The 15,143-nt window shown below is 40.0% G+C and overlaps 1 protein-coding gene across 2 annotated transcripts in view; it reads right to left on the bottom strand.

The window, feature by feature from the left end:
* LOC111863375 (hemicentin-1) overlaps positions 1-15,143 on the bottom strand; it is an 821,886-nt gene that overhangs the window by 123,406 nt on the left and 683,337 nt on the right. The window lies entirely within an intron of this gene.

Genomic DNA, 15,143 nt, shown 5'->3' with positions numbered 1-15,143 from the left:
AGGCAACATCTAGATAAATGTGTTCTTGCGATAACGAATGCATACGCAACAATAGAATAAGTATTGAACACGGTGTTTCCTATGGGGTCCGAGTCTCAAATACTGAGTATACAGTGAGAGGAAAGTAGGTGATTAATTCTTCTGAGTAATTCTTGTAGTTTTACTTTTTAATGGCGGGTAAGTAAACAGAACTTAATATAAGCGAATTCTTTGCCCATTTTGAATTGTTTCATTTTGGTCCGTTACACCAATTATCAATAGAACCTCCGTCGAGTGTAACAATATATATTCTTGTCACCATTTTCTCACATTTGCCTAACATGTTTCGGCTCACAAAGAGCCATCATCAGAGGCAACCACAACAAAAACATGGAAACACTTGCACTGCTCAACAATCACAATATACAGTATTAAAATGTTACACGTATCGGAGCGTAAAACACAACAACATCCAGTACCCCGAGTGCGGGTATCCCATTTGCATTTAAAATATCACCCACAAAGCGGGTCGTTAATGTTAAAATTAAAGTTAAAACCGTCCAAGTAAAATATTCAGGTTCCTCTTAGTGGATAGTCCCAATGGGGGAGGCGTCAGCACGAGGTTGTGTGGGCTGCAAAGATATTGTATTACGTTAGGTTTTATCTATTATAATATATTTAACGTTGAATATTAAATAATATTTGATGCTGGCCTTACCTTGTGGTCGGCTGTGTCCGACGCGTAGTGTATTGTGTAGTGCAGTGGAGAGGCCACGTCGATGTTATTTAAAGCTATGTGTATCGTGACGTGGTGGGGGGTGTGTGTGTACAAGTGGTAATGAGGTCAAACATGCTGTTCTGAGTATTGATTTCTTTTGCCTGTTTTTGCTCATCTATCAATTTGTTGTCCTTGAAGTGGCGGTAGATTTGATATTCTTCTTTTATATTCATTAATTTACCCTTCCTAGCCACTTCAATCAATTCCATAGTTTGTGAAATAGGGCCATATTGATGCTGTCTATTTAAAATATGTTGAGCGTAGGCTGAGTCCTCTTTATTGAACCTTATACATCTTACATGCTCATTGTAGCGTGTTATTAATTTTCTGCCTGTTTGACCTATATACACTTGTTGGCATTCTAAGCAGGTTAATTTGTAAACGCCGCTTTGCTCATAGGAGTTTATGTTTTGTTTCGTGTTTAGTAATTTACCTAAAGTATGATTTACTTTAAAGGCTATTCTTACGTTTGTGTTTTTGAAAAGCTTCGTAATTTTTCTAGTGTAACATCCGTTATATGTATATGAAACCCATTTCTGTTCACTACTTCCAATAGGCAAATGTGAGAAAATGGTGACAAGAATATATATTGTTACACTCGACGGAGGTTCTAGTGATAATTGGTCTTTGCCCATTAACTGACTGATTCTAGAATTTATGAGTGTTATTGTAACTCTGTGTGTGTGCGTGTGCGTGCGTGCAATTTGAGGTTTATTTTACAGCTCTGTACGTATTTTAGATGATACAGGGTCCAGTAGCAGGATAATTGGTGAATAGTGAACCGGATAAGGATTTGGAAGGTAGGAATCAGGGTTTAGTAGAAATACTATCCTGAATTTTACCTGGCGGCAATAAAGAGATCCACATAATTCTCAACGGACATATCCAGTGTCCCGCTCGAAATTCGATTCATGCACCTCCACCCTGCTCCGTAATTATTCAGCGACGGATGAGGTTGGAAGATAAAATGGAAGATTATTTTAAGGATATATACCACACCTCTTTCAAGACACCATCCCATCATTCACCCTAAAGGAATGAGATAAAGCATTCGTGAAGAGAGTCGAACTCAGGATTTCACAAGGACGAAGCAGAATTTCTAACGAAAAATACACTACATCCGGTGAATACGACTTTGTGGATAGAGATGTAATAGAAATCGGTGGATATTTAAACGGCATTTCCCCCCATACATTCAGCTATGGTCCTTTGAAACTCTAATCATAAAGTTCTCACAAGCTTTGCAGTTTTCCACTTTTAATTTTCACTGAACTTCATTTGGGAACATGGTAGTAGGAGACATTCCGCTCTGCTGAATCCGCTCTGTGCTTCAGGTTGGCACTGTAGATGAAAAGATGCAAGTGGCTTGGATGTTCCAATGGACAGCAGAATAAACGTAAGAGTGAGACAGATTTTATCCCATCACCAGTCAATGGGTTCCCATATAATTAGCATTGCAACAGATTGTAGAGGGCCTTTATTAGAGACCGGAGAAAAGGGGCACAAGTTTGTGACCATTCAGCCTGCTCTAAATCAACAGTAAATGACAGAAAGTTCTATTCTCTGTAACATAGGAACTACATTCCCCTTTATTGTATAACTACCAAGTAAATATCCCCTCTCCAAAAATGACCCTACTCCACATAATTCTTTGCGAACCAATAGATCAGCCTGAAGTGGATGAAAACTATATCAAATATTTACAAATACACAGATTTACTTCGCAAATATCATATATAACTTTTCAAGAAATTGCTGGCAAGTAAAATGTAATTCCGAAGAACGGAAATAAAAAACAGTAGCAAGTGTGGGGCAACCGATTGCAGGAAATGTAACAGGCCAGAATATACACCGTTTTCTTCCATTCAGAGGTCACATTGATGCAAGAAAGTTCTTAGAAAATATTCGCTGGACATTCTTATAAAAGCGTTGATTTTCCAGAGCTCAGTATTTCAAACCTGCAGAGATTCCAACATGAATTCAGTTTCAGGGCTAATGGTTTTATGGAAAACAGATAGATTAGCCACACAGTGAACAGAAAACATACAACTGACAGAAATTTATTTTATAACTGTGTAAGTAGAAAGACGCTTATAAGAAGTCTGAAATAGGACATACGCCCATGCTTCACTCAAACAGTGAATGCAAAGCTGTGCTTGAGATAGGACATTGTCCAGCAGTCCTCCCCCCCACCCACGTTGGTATTCAACAACCTCTCTGTGTTCGGCCAACCGTGATCTATTGCTCCAGGAAACCTCAATTCAGCGTTAAAACTTTGCTACGAGGACAGACAGAAGACTGCTGTCTAGCTAGCGGCGTTCTTTGACAGGGGTGTCAACATTTACACGGTCCTATGGCTAAAGTGTTCTTACTTAGGATCACCATGTAAATTAAGTTCGCGCAAACAAATAGGGAATGGTTCATTTGTAAGTTTTTGAATACGTTACGTTAAGTTCATTTGTTATCTAGCATGGGATGACGGAGGCGAAGAATAAAAAATCGTGGCATTGTGGTTAGCACCTTCAAATTCGAACCATAATCATCTCGACTTATGCGCTTTCATGGACTTCCTCAGTCCTTCTACTTAAGCTCATGACAGTACTTTTACGAGTAATTAGGCCGTAACCGCTTTTTCCACTTTCTTTGAAACATTAAATGTCATAATTCCTCTTCTTCTTCCTCCTCCTCCCCCTTCTATTTTTTTATTCTTCTTCTATTACTGTCCCTCCCACTTGGCGTATAGGACATCCGTGAATCGCTGCACTTCATTCCAGTTTCTTAATCTAAGACTGTCGGCAGGACTCCTTGAACGGGGGAACAACCTACACACAGACACAGAATAAACATAGACATCCATTCCTTGAGTGGAATTCGAACCCACGATCCTTGTGTTTCAGTGGGCGAAGACATTGGATGCTTTCAACATCGCGGCCAATGCGATCGGCAAATGTCATAATACCATGTAGGATTCGCGGTTCTCATGGACTCCTCTCCATTCTCGGATATAACGCCTGTTGAAATTCAACCGACGTTGCGGAGGAAATTGTGGCCTTCATTTTCGTGGTAGAAGAATAAGCGAAGCAAATAATCTTCATGAAGCAGGCAGCAAGGAGAAGTAGCTCCGCTTTCAACTTGCTTCTTTATTTTCAACAGATTGCACGGCCTTGTATCCCACAGGATAAAATTAGTCATAACTTGCATGGCTGTGCAATTAACAAACCGTTACTTACCAAATAAATAAATACCGAGAGTACGGAAGGATGATTTTGTTCTACCACTTTTGACGACAATAATGAAGTAGGTAGTGGACTGTCCGATGGTTTTTTCCAGGTACTTGCCTGGAGTGTTCGCTCTCAGTGTTCTTCAATTCATCGTCTGAAGACACGAGAAGATGTGTATATAGCCTACGGTAAATAATATATAATAAGATTAGAAAAGATTGCGAAATACTGCAAGGTATATTCTGGGCAATTTCCTCGAAGACCTGAAATAAATCATGAATTACTGACATGAACTTGGAACTTAGGAACCTAGGGCCTTTTGACTATATCAAACATGATGTCAGTCTGGTTATAAACTTGTTAAAAGCAACGTACTAGGAGTGGGGGTCGGGTAGTAAATCTTGGAGTCAGTACATTGAAATAAATAGGTCGATATGGTGTTATAGTGCCGGTCAACGTAGCCCCCTTGTCTGAAGCATGAACAGTCTTCGCTAGCTCGAACGCTGGGTTAGTGGGTTAGAATCCCACACAAGGCATGGATGATTATGTGTGTGTTTATTCTGTTTGTGTTGTCCTGTGTGTGGGCAGCGGCCTTGCGACGTGCTGATCACTCGTCCAAGGAACCTTACCGGCTGTGTAAAACAGATTACGAAACTGAAGAAGAGGTCAGGGCCTAACAAAGGGCTGTAGAGCCATTGATTATTGAATGAATGAATGAGATGCTGCTACATTAACATTACACAGAGGAAGATTCTGAACATTAGAGCTCGCTATATTCGCAAACTGGTCTTCGGAGTGTATTAAACCTGAGTAAAACATTCACAAATAATAAAAAAAAATTAAATAAACTGCGTCTGAAAATCTGGCCTATGGCATCCAACAAAAGTTAATCTTGCTAATAGTCGTTCAGCTGGTCAAGAAAACCCGTGCCTTTCATGGAACTCGACATTCTAGTATCGCACCAGAAGAATAACAGAGACTTGAATCCATTCTGCATATCCTGTTCCTTATCCATTCTTGTTACATACCCAGGTGTCGCAGATGGTCTCATCGCCCCGGCTTTCAGATTAAAATTTAAGTGAAATTATCTTCTTGATGCATGTCCTGCACATCGAATCCTCTAGGATCTGATAGCCGTAATAATATTTGGGAAGGGTAGCAACCATGAAGCACCTCATTGTGTAACTTTCTCCTTCCTCTTCTCACTTTGATCTGGAAACAGCCTCCCGAAACGGCCTCAGATTTTGTCCCCAACATATATAACACATGATATAGTCAAAAAATGCATAAGGTAAAGTAAAGCTATCCCTGTAACAGGCCGTGGAGGCCCATAGGTTTGTGAGAGGTTGAGACTCCCATATCTTCTAGAAAATCGGCTCACAGATGGTGGTAAAGTTGTCAGACTTACGCGCCGGCCGCCCTTTAGCCCCAGGAAGATTCCGGTACTAATTTCTGTTAGAGGCTGAGTCAACCATAGGGCCATGTTGCGGCTGGAAGGATTTGGTCAATTGAACAAAATTCACCTCATCGGGACCATAACCCGCGACCTTCCGGCTTGCAGCATAGTGCTCAAGCAACCGCCCTATAGCATACCCCCCAAAATACATAAGAATCGCCGAAATTCATCTGTTTGCTGATCTAAATGGTTACTTGCATATTTTCTTCGCTTTTTGATATTAACTATATGTGAAATTATAAGTATTAAATTTCGAGGTACACCTCCTTAAGTACAAAATCCAATCAATATTTCTTTACTAGTTTAATGGCGCGGATAGCTCTTCTGGAAACTTCCCTTGCGTGACACATTTTGTAACAGATGCACAGAAAATATAAACAATTAGCATGTATTGCAAAAGAAATGATTCAGTGAAAAAAGGTTCGGCTCAGGCCGACGAGGAGCAGAACTGCTTACCCCTGTCAAACGAACTTGACTTCAAGTGAAGACTTCTATGTCGTCAGCAGAACTTAAATAAACCGTCCGTCATGTGCTGGACCGTTGTTACTGGAAGGAGAAGTCGCTGTTCCAGATAGTCAGTGAACGCTCTTACTTTTTGATATTTCGCCTCTTATTTTATTGCTAGTGGGGTGGGACTAAGACCCTTGTACTGCGGCCACTTCTGGCCTATTGTACCAGCCCCAGATGATAGGTGAGGGTGATTGTGGAGCAATTTGGGAAATGAAGATTGGCAGGGGAAACCGAAGTACTCGGAGAAAACCTGTCCCAGCCCCATTTTGTTCACCACAAATCCCACTTGACCAGACTTGGGATCGAACCCGGGCCGCCGTGATGGGAAGCCAGTGGCTAACCGCTTGAGCTATGGCGCTGCCATGTCCGTGGCTTATCACAATTTGTATTGCAGACCTGTTTTCTCCTTTCGACATAGCCTGGTCTCAGGTAAATAGCTGTATTGAATGTGACATGGGTTGTCTAGTGATTTAAATTTGTTCTCACTAATAAACCTAACAGAGTAGACGTCCTCCCACTCACCTGACGACGGAAACAGACCCGGTTTCCAATTCGTTGTTTTTTCTAGTTTCTAGAATACCGGACATCGGACAAAGTCTCAGAACCTAATAATTCGGAATCATTAAATGAACTAAGAAATAATATCAAAATAAAATTAATATTATGGTCTGAAATTAATATGCTAATTACGAAAATAAATGATGATATAGCATATAGAGACCTCTGTTCTTAACCCTCTCGAAGCTTATTGACTTTATGACTGATGTCGCTTACATAAGTTCAATTATATATGTTACCATGCCACACTGAAATAAAGTTTTAATAAAATTATTGTTAACACAGAAGCCATTGGAGTGCCTATATTGTAAACAAGTTTCACTGAAACGAACTAAACAATCTACCATCTACTTAAGAAAACACTGGCGTCTTTCATATCCATTTCCCACACCCGTGAAACACACTTGAACGGAACGACCCCTCATCTAAGAAACATTTTATGGAAGCATTAAAAGTGTGCCCTAATTCGAGTGTTATGAAATCCATTTGATGTAATCAGATTCTTCGTTCCTGAGGACACGCGATTTGCAGTGGCTTCGACGCGTAACGGATTCTCGTCCAAAGACTGAGGCAAGACGCAGAAAATGGTTTTACAGAGTAAACATACGTCATCCGACAGACGATTTATCTTCTGAGCAGTTTTTTGGTTCCAACCGGACTTACCGGCTGGGATTACTTGTCCGTGACATTTGTGACCAGACCGCTCTTGTCACGGAGACACAGACTAAGAGTGACACAACTCACAAATAATGATGGTACCTGTTAGAGAAGTAATTCATATTTTCATACTTACATAAAGTTAGAGGGGACACGCGGTAGCGTAGTTGATTGAGGCATCATGCTAAACGCCTGAAGGTCGCGGGTTCGAGTCCCTATGAGATTGATTTTTTTTCAATTGACTTAATCCTTTCAACCGCACTATTGCCCTGGTATCGACTCAGCCTCTAACAGAAATGGGTACAAGGAATTTTCCTGGGAGCTAAAAGGAGGCCGGAGCGTAAGGCTGACAGCTTTACCGCCATCTGTGAGCTGATTGTCTAGGAAATGTGGGATCCTCAATGTCTTACAACCCCATGGGCCTCCACGACCTGTTACAGGAACAGCTCTATCTCATACAGAAAGGCAGAAGAGCAGCGGAATTCCCCACAATTATCACGTGATGCAGTGCACGTGCCACTATGAAAATCAAATGAGTACTAGTATGACCGAACATAGGGTTTTTTTATTAATTGTATTAATTGTAATGTTAAAGTCGAATATGCATTTTTATCATCCGTAATGGACACCCGTGAGGCACAGACTCTGGAAAATATCCCAAAACGACAGAAATAACAAAATATTGTTATCACAGTTCTAATCATATTCGTAAAAGAGCACCCGAAATAAGCAACACGAGAGGCATAACCCAAATAACTTTAAGCTTGTAACACGTATCCATCTTTTTTTTTCTGACAAATACAGGACATATTTTATTTATTCATAGTTTATTTCACGAAACATTTATTTCATCGGTATTTTTTTTTCCTTTGGCACTACAGCCCCAATTTGGGCCTTGGTCTACCTCCATGAAACTCTCCGTTCACTTCGGTTTTTCTAGATCTTACACATTCGGTAGGACTCCTTTGGCGGGTGATCAGCTCGTCACAAGGCCTCTACCTGTACACAAACACAGAAAGACGCACACACATAAACATTGAACATCCATGCCCTTAGTGGAATTCGAACCAACGATCCCAGTGTCCGAACAACCGAGCTTTAGACCGAGAGCGGCTCATCAGTAAATAGTGAATTAAAAAGTATATGAGCCAGAGCAATCTTAAACTAATGTGTTGTACTAATCCGGAATATTGGCCGCGCCATAGCTCAAGCGGTTAGTCGCTGGCTTCCCAGCGCTGTGGCCCGGGTTCAAACCCGGGACTGGTCAAGTGGGATTTGTGATGGACAAAATGGCGCTGGGGTAAGTTTTCTCCTAGTACTTCGGTTTACCCTGCCAGCCTTCATTCCACCAAATTCTTCATCATCATAATCACCCGTGGCAGGTACAATAGGCCAATCAGTGGCCGCCGTGCCGAGTGGACCCAGTTGGACTGCACCCCCCACTATGCGAATTAAAAAAAAAGTACCGGTCTAATGTAGGACAAGTACAGTCCGCTGACCGGCAGCTTTCTGCTGGCCACTCTGCAGTATTCTGCCTATGCTTCCGTGTACGAACACTGTTGTAATCGCATCGCCAGCTGCACTGCAACGGTTACGCAGTATAGCATAGCAGTGCAACTGTGAAACAGTAAGGAAACGGTTGTGGGTTACTAAAATGTAACATCCAAGCTTCTGTCTAGAAGAACTGAGGAAGGACGTATAAACTGCAATCAGGAGAGATGGTCCCTGGTGTTAAGATTCGAATTCGGGACCTTTCACAGCCCTAACAGCTACATAATAACGTTCGGCTTGTCATGACTGGAACATCTTCAGAATGAAAGAGCAACAATATAATTAAATTAAACTAAAATAACTGTAATGACGTATTGTTCATTTCCCTAAAGACTTTGAACAGAGTCTGAGGAATGGTTGTCTCTCAGACTAACTTCATGAAACAAAGATCCTCAGAAAGTCAAGACACTTCCCTACAGACACAAATGTCAAGGTTGCTCTCTATTCAGCAGAGTAAAGTCGATGTTTCTGTAAAGTCTGAAACTAAATGAGAAGCTAGTTGAGTAAACAAAATTGCTACTTCTTGTGATGTTTCGTAGCGATGCTCATGCAGTTTTCTTTTTTTTTCAATTTAATTATTTTCTTAGTCAACAGAGATGCGGATGAAGTAACAACAAGACATAAATATCTAATTCTTTTACCGAACATAGTGGCCGCACCTTGAAGATGTGTATATTCTGCATCGCGAGTTAGAATGTCACTACATTTACGATTTTAAGTCCACTTTGCGCGTATCGAGGCTTTTAGAATATATAAACATTCCTGAGTTCTGAATTATTTCTATAAATACAAGATTTAGAACTGTAATATGTGAACATGAAAATTGGTGGAATTTTAGTATTGTCGCGTATTGCACGTATATCGCGACAAATAACTTCACGCCGTATTTGATGTAGCGAATTTTATTTCACATTCGCACTTACAGTGACCCAAATTACAATCTGACGATTACTGCTATATGCAGGATCACAAATAGTACACTCCAAATGCCACAATACAACTGACTGGTTGCTGGCTAACTCGGAACTAACTCGGAGGTAGCTCGAGGACTCACTCGGCGGTAGCTCCAGGACTGACTGTGAATAGCCTTCGCTGCTCCTCATGTAGCCTCGATCGGACAATACAGAAAACGGCCACGTAATAAGCACCCTTGTTGCCTGGCGCTGTGTTGCTAGTAACGCTAGCGGTAGTAACCGCTGTTACTACCGTAACAATCCTGTTGCGTCACCGTTACGTTACCGTGCGGAGGAGGGGGAGGGGAGCGCTGACGCCCCCGCCGCGTCACTGCTGGTGGGGGGGGGGTCTCCTTTGCGCAACATGTCACAGTATTGATAGGAAGAACTTGAAACAAACGTCACTCCGACTGAAAATTTGTTTACCACAAAAACCATATTGTCACTTATCCTGGTAACAGACTCCAAGGAAAATACCGTCTCCCGTTGTTGTGGATACAAGTTTACCGCTGCGTTGCCTGACAACAGACTTCCTATATATAAGAATATATATGTATATCCGTGCTTTTGTTCGGCGCGGACAGCATAGAAAACAGTTTCTCTTCTATTGTTTCCTCTATTCGTGTATACAGAGTTGTTTTCTGACAACGTGTTGATCAAATCCGTTAACAATATTAACCGTTAAAATTATAAAAGACAAGTCCGTCCAAAGTGACTATTTCAGTTTTCTCACTTGATGATTCACTAGCCTTACATGTTTCGATCATTTTGGATCATCTTCAGAGGCACCAAACAAATCAAATTCAGAAACAAATCAAAAAAATATTAACCGGTTAGACTTCAATCGAACCACCGATATGAGAAACCAGTGTCTTAACAGCCTGAGTTATGAATTAATGCTAATGGGTTCTGACGATGGTATGTTACGTTATCGTTTTCAGTTTCATGGACGTGTCCAACTTAAGATACTGTAAACCAGTTCACATTACAACGCATGAGAGACAAAATTATGGGGCTAGTAATATGAATCCTGAGATATGGCTTAAATATACAAGAAAGGAGAATTCTTTCATGCATATCAAAATACACATATATATATAAAGAACATAACATAAAGCAGTATAACACACGCAGTCACAGTAGCTAGACACAACACAAAGCACAATACACACATGAAAGTAGGAAGAATACCCCGATAGAAGAAGATAGGTGTGACTCGCGTATTGAGATACGACATAAGGATGACAAATCCTGAGCAGTTTTAATATTTTTAATATTTAAAATTTATCAATATATATGACGAATATATATTTTAGTTATTTTAGTATAAAGACAACAGGGCATGCAATGAAGTAGTTCGACGTACATCGCAAAGCACCTGAAGATGGCACTTTTGTGCTGAAACATGTAATGCAAGAGAGAAGAGTAAGGTGAATAAATGTATGCACTGTTAGACGGTCAGAATAAATCATGGACATAAATCAGTGTAACAGGACGCTAAAACATAACATAAAAATGTGTAGCATTCGCAAGCGTCTTGAATATTTCGCTTTTCTGTTAATTAGAGAGCTCGCATGTTGCAATGCTACTGTTTTCTGAATTTCACAGACATTTTGATCTCCTATTTCACTTGAAACAAAGAGAAGAGAAAATGTGAAAGCGTTATTCTTTGTTTGTAGAAAAAGTTCACCGAGTGTATTAACGATGAAATTTCTTTCATAAAAGTTAATGAAGGAGAGTAGCTAGGCACAATATCGAAATGTCACTCGGTTTATTTGAAATGTGGGACTGCGCCACGAGGCACTGACGACTTTCGTCGAACACAGTAACAGTGGGCACCAGAACACTTCAACTTTGTAACAAGGAAATTATACGGCATGAAGGATGGCCAGAGGTGATATTGGTTTCTTGTGCCAGTTCGGTAAGGGGAGGGAAATCTCGCTAAGCCGACGACAAGTTTGTCAGTCCACAACGCTGCAAAATGCACAGCTGAACTGGTTGGACACCAGATTATTCGTCGGCCATAGAGCAAGTAACACATCATTGATAATTCATTGGCTCTTAGGAAAGTTAACGCAATGAAGTCATAACGCTTAGAATCACTTACATAGTTGTTCATGAATGATCAATTGGTAAGGATCTGGTAGAAACTGGTTTCAACCAAGATATATATAAATACTATCGTGCCAAGACTGAAATTTATGAGAAAAAAATCTCTGGATATTCGGCAAATTTTTCGGTATTGGAACAGCGTAACTACCGAATATAAACCTGGAACACTAAATGTGAGTTTGTATTCTGCTTTCTTGCCGTCTATGTGCAACGTCGGTTAATATTCTCTCGTCGTTTTCTCTTTATTGTCACTCAAATAGGACAAACAGGCAGAGCATCCCACATCAGATACAAAGAACATATACAAGCAATTAGAAGTAATAACAATTTCTTTATTAAACCGTCACAACACAACTATATTAAGGTCAGTGGCAAGTCTGGCTCTGCTATATGTTTCGGCTACCAAAAGCCATCATCAGGCAAAAAAAAAAAAAAAGAAGTGATAACAATAACTCAGGATACTCAAACCACATCTTAAACAGAGGACACAAATACGGAACCATAACAGATACAGTGGACACCATAAAGATACATAGGAAAGGGAAACAATTGAACACACTGGAAAAAATAACACATGTATAAGACTAGTAAAGCCGGTCACGGTAGCTGAGCGGTCTAAGACATGCACTGTCTTCGCTCGCTCGGAAGCCGGGATCGTGGGTTCGAATCCCACTCAGAGCATCGATATTTGTGTGCGTTTCTCTGTGTTTGTGTACAGGTAGAGGCCTTGCGACGAGTTGATCACCCGCCCAAGGAGTCCTACCGAATGTGTAAGATCCAGAAAAACCGAAGTGAACGGAGAAGTTCATGGAGGTAGGCCTAGGCCCACTGGGGCTGTAGTGCCAAGGAAAAAAATAAGATTAGTAAAGATAATTTTCAAATGAGTGATGCAAACACCGGCACACATAACCCAATATTCAAAACAATACAGGAAACGAACACCAGATGGCAGCACACAACACAACTTGCATCCTAGATATCATTTTATTTATTTATATTTTACAAAATAATAATAATATACTTTCAGATTTAAGTTAAATTATATATTAAGAATCGCAGGGTGACCGCTGTAATAGAATAAGATGTTTATAAAAATGTGCTACAGAGGGCCAGATGGACACTGCCTAGGCCTACCTTGTTTTTATATTTATTTTTCACAACAAGAAAATTCCTGGATATAAACACAACCAGCATCACAGAAACACCTACCACGAACGACCGTGAGGGCCGACCACCACAAAACAAATTCCCGCCAACCCTCCCCCCACCAAAAAAAAAACATTCAGGGCAGCTACACATCTAACCCAAAATAAAGCAATAAAACCATAAGTAACTTCACATGCACAGAAACCGAATATACATATGTACCTAAAACGGAACTCTAATATAACCCATCACATGTTGCAGATAAGACAGACAGGTGCAGAGCAACAGCTGGTTAACACGCATAACCTAGAATTAGAACAGCGTTACAGTGAGTAGCAGAGTGCTTCTTCACAGCAACCTGTACACCTGAAGGTGACCGGTTGGGCCGAGACATGTAGTGACAGTAAAGCGAACACGACAAGAGAATATTAACCGAAGTTGCACATAGACGGCAAAGAAGCGCAGTGGAAGAGGATGGTGCAATTTAATATTCTGGAACACCGAATATGATGACGTGTAGCTATGGGGCGTAGGCGTAGTGGTCAGCTTCGAGGTACTACCCTAATATTTACACGGAAGGCTGAGAAAAGCTACAAACACCTCAGACCGTAATCTGCATCGCCAGTCGAAACAACTACAGAGTAAGTCAACTTTCTTAATGCTTACGCGAACTTCTCACAGAGCAACCACGAAGTCTTACACTCATTCACCTAGCAGAATGGCTTAGCACAAAAGTTCCGGAGTTGTATGCTGGTTATAGCCGGTTCAAATCTCGGCCGGGACACCGGTTTTAACAAATAAGGTTTTACTTAATTTTCCTCAGCTGCTCAATGTAAATGCCGAGATTTTATCTGAATTAAGCCAGGACTCCGTTCTTCCAGATCCTTTCTTATTCATGATTTATCCCAACATTAGACACTATGCAGACCTAGGTACTGACAGCGCCGTGATGCAAGCCACTGAACAAGTTCCCTGCTATAACTTCTTTATTAAGACCGTCACAACACAACTATATCAAGGTCAGTGCCTGGTTTTGGCTCTGCTACATGTTTCGGCTATTAATAGCCATCATCAGGCAAATATATGGCTAACATATATACACCACTGAATTGCAGTATTAATAAAATTTGATACAATAATATTAATTATATTAAAATACTTGACGTAAAAATATAATAAATTAGATTATTTAAAACAAAAGTTATAGTATAAAACAAGAATAAAATTCTTAGAGTCGTTGTTTACATTCCCTACAGAAAGGACAATATTTTGTAAGATGAGGCACCGACTAAATGCGAATTAACATTAATATTACTACATCTACATCACGAGCCTCCAATAACAGTTTTTATACACAAAATATAGAATACTCCAATTTGTCCATGGGAACGAAACAAAATCACAAAACCAACGACTGACTCGATGATGTAAAGCACCAATCGAAGAATTTTATTCTTGCCTTATACTAAAACTTTTGTTTTATATAATCTAATTTACTGTATTTTTAAGTCAGGTATTTTAATATAATTAATATTATTGTATCAAATTTTATTAATACTTCAGTTCAGTGGTGTATACAGGGTGATTCACGAAGTTTTACCTCCACTTAGGGAGGGCATTCCTGAGGTAATTTGGAACAAAAAATGTTAATATACTAATGGTATCAAACTCATAATTAAAGAGATACAGTAATTTGAAAACTGGCGAAAAATATTTTTTCCTTCGAATTTCAGTCAAAACAAATTAGAAATACAATACAAACATTTTTTAAATCGTTAATGTTTTAGGAAAGAAGCATTCTAAAACCAAATTTTCCTTTTCAATTTCTTAATTTTGCATTGTGCAACATTTTTCATCGATTTTGTGTCACAAAATTACATTATTTTCAGCACCCCATTCTGTAAACATACCAATTGTTGCATATCACATCCTTCTATAAATCTGTTTCCTTTAAACTGTAGTGCTTTAGAAGACGACTGGATTTACATAAGATTTTCAAATATGTCTCCTTGCACGTCAACACAATGCGTCGCACGCTTATGAACCGCTCTGCCTATCTACCTACGCGTAACATTCAAACCGGTCTACCTTATCTGCTGACATAGCTGGAACGTATGGTCGCCCACGCTGACGCACAGCGCTGCATTCACAATGATGCGTTTCAAAAATCTATTGTTACTCCGTAACTATTGAAAATAGATCAAAAGTTTATAAGGAAATTT

The sequence above is a fragment of the Cryptotermes secundus genome, unplaced genomic scaffold, assembly GCF_002891405.2.
Source record: "Cryptotermes secundus unplaced genomic scaffold, Csec_1.0 scaffold568, whole genome shotgun sequence".
Lineage (NCBI taxonomy): Eukaryota > Metazoa > Arthropoda > Insecta > Blattodea > Kalotermitidae > Cryptotermes > Cryptotermes secundus.
The sequence above is the reverse complement of the archived record's forward strand: the minus strand, read 5'-3'. Positions and strand labels throughout refer to the sequence as shown.